The 4494-nt window shown below is 54.1% G+C and overlaps 1 pseudogene; it reads left to right on the top strand.

Annotated features, from left to right (window-relative positions):
• Window positions 1-364: 364 nt before the first annotated feature.
• On the top strand, window positions 365-2051 carry LOC129476217 (tight junction-associated protein 1-like; annotated as a pseudogene).
• The last annotated feature ends 2443 nt before the right edge of the window (window positions 2052-4494 follow it).

Here is a 4494-nt window from a genome sequence, read left to right as displayed (position 1 = left end):
GTGCCCCTTTTTATACCAGGCCTTGAAGTAAATGCAGAAGTATCACCATCACAGTCCCTGCCTTTGAGGAGACTGCAGTCTATAGGAGGAGACAAAACATAAATATGTTTAACAATTACAAAGGGGCCCCACACCCGATGACGTGAGGTGCCAGGTGCATGGGGATTCCCGCAGCCCTGGCCACTAGCCCCGGCCTGCCCCGCAGCAAGATGGTGGCCTGAACGCAGCTGGCAGCGGTAGAAAGAGCTATTGGCTAAAGGAAGTGGAGGGGCCGTGGGAAGCGGAGAGCTGGGGGCTAACTCCCGGACAGCGGAACAGAGAGAGCTGCTGACAGTCACAGGTGGAGGAGGTGTCACCTCCCAGAATGACCAGTGCAGCCCCTGCTAAGGAACCCTACCTCAAGGCACCACCAGAGTATCGGGAGTTGCGACTGGAAATTCCTGGATCCGGGTTTGAGCAGGAGAAATCCCTAACTGACTTGGAAAGGATGAAGCTCTTGCAACAGGATAATGAAGAGCTTCATCGGCACCTGGCCTCGGCCATGAGATGCACTGAGGTCCTAGAATGTGAGCTGCAAATTGGGCAGGACTGCCTGGAGCTGGAGCTGGGCCAGAGCCGCGAGGACCTGGACAAGTTTAAGGATAAGTTCTGCAGGCTGCAGAACAGCTACGTGGCTTCCCAGCAGACCAACCAGGAGTTGGAGGACAAGCTGCACACTGATCAAGAAGGCTGAGATGGATAGGCAGACGCTGGACTGGGAGATCGTGGAGCTGACCAACAAGCTGCTGGATGCCAAGAACACCATCAACAAGCTGGAGTAGCTCAACGAGCAGTACCAGGGGGACTGCAACCTGGCTGTGCAGCTCCTCAAGTGCAACAAGTCCCACTTCCGAAACTACGAGTTCTCTGATCTGTCCTGTGAGCTATAGGACATGGTTTGGAAACATCTGCATAGTGGTCAAGAGGACGCCAGCCCGGGTCCTGCTCCCAGCCTAGCCCCAGCAGCTGTGGTGCCTACTTTGGTCATTGCCCGAGTGTCAGAGAAGCCAGAGTCTCTGCTGCTGAATTCAGCCCAGTCAGGCAGCGCTGGGCACCCTGTGGCTGAAGATGTCTTTGTGCATGTGGACATCAGTGAGGGTGCCCCAGGTGATCCAGCCAGTCCCTCGGCCCCTGGCAGCCCCACCCCCCAACCCAATGGGGAGTGTCACTCTCTGGGTACTGCTGGGGGCTCCCCGGAGGAAGAGCTGCCCCTGCCAGCCTTTGAGAAGCTGAGCCCCTACCCCACCCCATCTCCACCACACCCAGTGTATCCTGGCTGCAGGGTAATAGAGTTCTGCAAGGATAAGGTTTGGATCCCCTGCAACGGCCCCCTGCCCAACTGCACTTATGCTACCCGCCAGGCCATTTCACTGAGCCTGGTGGGGGAAGGGAGTGAGCGGGCCTGCCCCAGCCCAGTGCTCAGCGCCCCTTCCTCAGCCTAGGCCTCACCCAACCACCAGCCCAGCTCAGTGCCCCCAACACTCAGTGCCCCAGCCAGGTCTGTTAGCTCTGAAGAAGACCTGCTGGCCAGCTGGCAGTGGGCATTTGTGGACCATATTCCGCCACCTGCTGCTGTGGCCCAGGGCACAGCCTTTAAGAGTGACACCCTCCCTGAGCTGCAGTGCCGTTTTGCCCATAACCCCGCTGACAGAGATGAGGTGGTCCAGGCACCTTCTCCCCGAACCAAAGAGAGTGGGCTTTTGCTTCCCACAGAACCTGACTGACTTTCCCAGGGAGGAGGAAGAAGAGCTGAACCTGCCCATCAGCCCTGAGGAAGAGCGCCAGAGCCTGCTGCTCATTAACAGTGTCACAGAGGAGGGTCCTGGCACTTCCCACACTGAGGGCAGGGCCTGGCCACTCCCCAGCTCCAGCCGCCCCCAGTGCAGCCCCAAAAGAATGGGGGTTCCCCACCTGCACCGCAAGGACAGCCTGACGCAGGCCCAGCAGCAGGGCAACCAGCTCTACTAGGGCCTCTGCTGGCCTTCCTGCCATTGCTGCACCGGGACTGCGAGGAGGCCCCACACCTTGGCTTCTCAGGGTCCCCAGTCCAAGCCCTTGACCTCTTCTCTATCCAGACCTGCACAGCTGTTCCCTGTGTGAGTGGGGTTGGGCGGTGGGCCGCACCAGGCCTGTCAGCTGCGTTGACTGTGACCACAGAGGCTTGCCTCATGGTTTTCCCCTTAGAATATTTGTTCTCCAGAGGTAACATGCAGTTGGGTCTCAAGACCTTTCCTCCGATCAGCCCAACCCAGCCCAAACTGAGCTGTTCTGGGGAGCTGAGGAGTTTATCAGTATTCATCTTCCATCCTCCTTTCATAGTCAGGTTTGTTATTTTGTTTTCTTGGGGGTGGGTGTTGTTGGAGTTATTAACCTCTAATTTCTGTTTCCTACCTGTTTCCCTTCCCCCCAGTCCTCTGCATGGGCTGTTGGCCTCAAGGGGCCTGGCACAGCTGGCCTCAGGGATGAGGGAGAGGACTGACTGAGGGCTCTCCTCAGCTGTTTCCTCCCTCCCTCTGGAAGGGAAGGTGGGGTTCAGGGGCTTCAAGCTGGGCTCTGGGTGAGGCCTGCCGCCCCCCTCCCAACCTGGGCTCTAGACTGTTACTCCCAGCTTTGGGAAATTTTACTTTTTTTTCTTGAGATGGAGTCTCGTTCTTTCGCCCAGGCTGGAGTGCAGTGGCGCGATCTTGGCTCACTGCAAGCTCCGCCTCCCGGGTTCACGCCATTCTCCCGCCTCAGCCTCCTGAGTAGCTGGGACTACAGGAGCCCGCCACCACGCCCGGCTAATTTTTTTGTTTTTTGGTTTTTTTTTTTAGTAGAGACGGCGTTTCACTGTGTTAGCCAGGATGGTCTCCATCTCCTGACCTCGTGATCCACCCACCTCGGCCTCTCAAAGTGCTGGGATTACAGGTGTGAGCCACCGCGCCTGGCCAAAATTTTCACATTGATGACTATTTTAAAATCAAACTATTTTACTGGTTTAAAAAATTAGCTGGGCGTGGTGGTGCATGCCTGTAATCCCAGCTACTCAGGAGTCTGAGGCAGTAGAATTGCTTGAACCCAGGAGGCGGAGGTTTCCTCCCACGGGTGGGATCCACATTGCTGCGCTTTCTACCTGACTCACAGATACAAATGGCTCCGGGAGAGAGATGCTGGCTGCTGTTGTGCTGGTAATACCCTAAGGTACGAAGTGTAATATGCTCTCACTTCCTCGTTTTCACTCACCCTCCTCGGACTCTATATTGTACTTGATATTTATTTCCCCCTTCAAGGATGCCCTTGAAATTCATTTGTGTTTGCATTCACCTAGGTACAAAGACTGGTGGTGGTGGTGGTGGTGTGTGTGTGCACACATGCACATGCGTGTTGGAAGAATGATGTGGAGTTTGAGCAGATTGTTTTCATTACTGTGGGCATTTCTCAAGGATGCCCATGAACTTTACCCCTGGATGATAGTGCCCTGGTATGAGCTGAAGGGTAAAGTTAGAATCAGTATAATTCAGGCTTGACAGGGCGGGGTTGGGAAGAAACAATGATCACAAGTGAAGAGACTGAGCACAACTAAGAACACTACCCAGTAATTTTAGAGCTGGTCACCAACACTATAGTGATGCGTAAGAAGCAGGAGACATGGTCCATGCCCTCACAAACCATCTGGTATAATTGCTAAGACACAGCACACAATGGAAATAACATCAGGTAGCAGGATCAGCAGACATATTCCATGTAGCTCCACAGGAAACATTGGGAGGCAGATGGAGATTAGGTAAAAGGATGGGCTTTTAATTATTAGATCTGTTCAACAGTGGAAGAGGCTGCCTCGTGGGGTGCTGAGCTTCCTCCCAGTAGAGGTGTTCCAAGGTGGGATGCCTCTTTATCTGGGATGCTGCAGTCTAAATGGAGTTTAGACTGCATGGCCTGCTCCCTCTTAAGAGTGTGGGACTTCGCAGCTTTATGCCTTTTAACTGACCTCACATTTTGAGAGGTATGTAAGCCACACATGGTGACAGCAAAGGCTTGACCAGCAGGTTGGAAGTGCTTACTAGACTAAGAATTCATCCTGGGGCTGTGCATCGGGATCTGTGTCTGACTAGGAAGAAGGCCTGCTAAAGACTTCACTGACTTGACTGCTTCAGGGCTGCTCTGGGAAAGTGGTTTCAGACGTCTCTCTTCATAGGCAGGTGTCAGCCAAATGTGTGGCAAGTCACCTCACCCTGGGAGGCACTTTTATGCCTAAAGCCTGGCGACGCACTAGAACTAAAACATCGCCTGAGGGAATCTGCTGCAGGTTTGGCTCTGCAAACTTTCCCATCCAGCTAATGAGGAAGGCCTGATTGAAAATGGCAGAGGGAAATTAAAAAACAGAGGAAGCAGCTGTAAACATAGCAACCTCTCACCTGCTTCACTAAGGCTAAGCTGGGTCCTAATATACCTGTGAGGAAAATGAGGCTCAGAGAT

Source organism: Symphalangus syndactylus, chromosome X (assembly GCF_028878055.3).
Source record: "Symphalangus syndactylus isolate Jambi chromosome X, NHGRI_mSymSyn1-v2.1_pri, whole genome shotgun sequence".
NCBI classification, from domain to species: domain Eukaryota; kingdom Metazoa; phylum Chordata; class Mammalia; order Primates; family Hylobatidae; genus Symphalangus; species Symphalangus syndactylus.
This window is presented reverse-complemented; position numbering and strand designations above follow the sequence as displayed.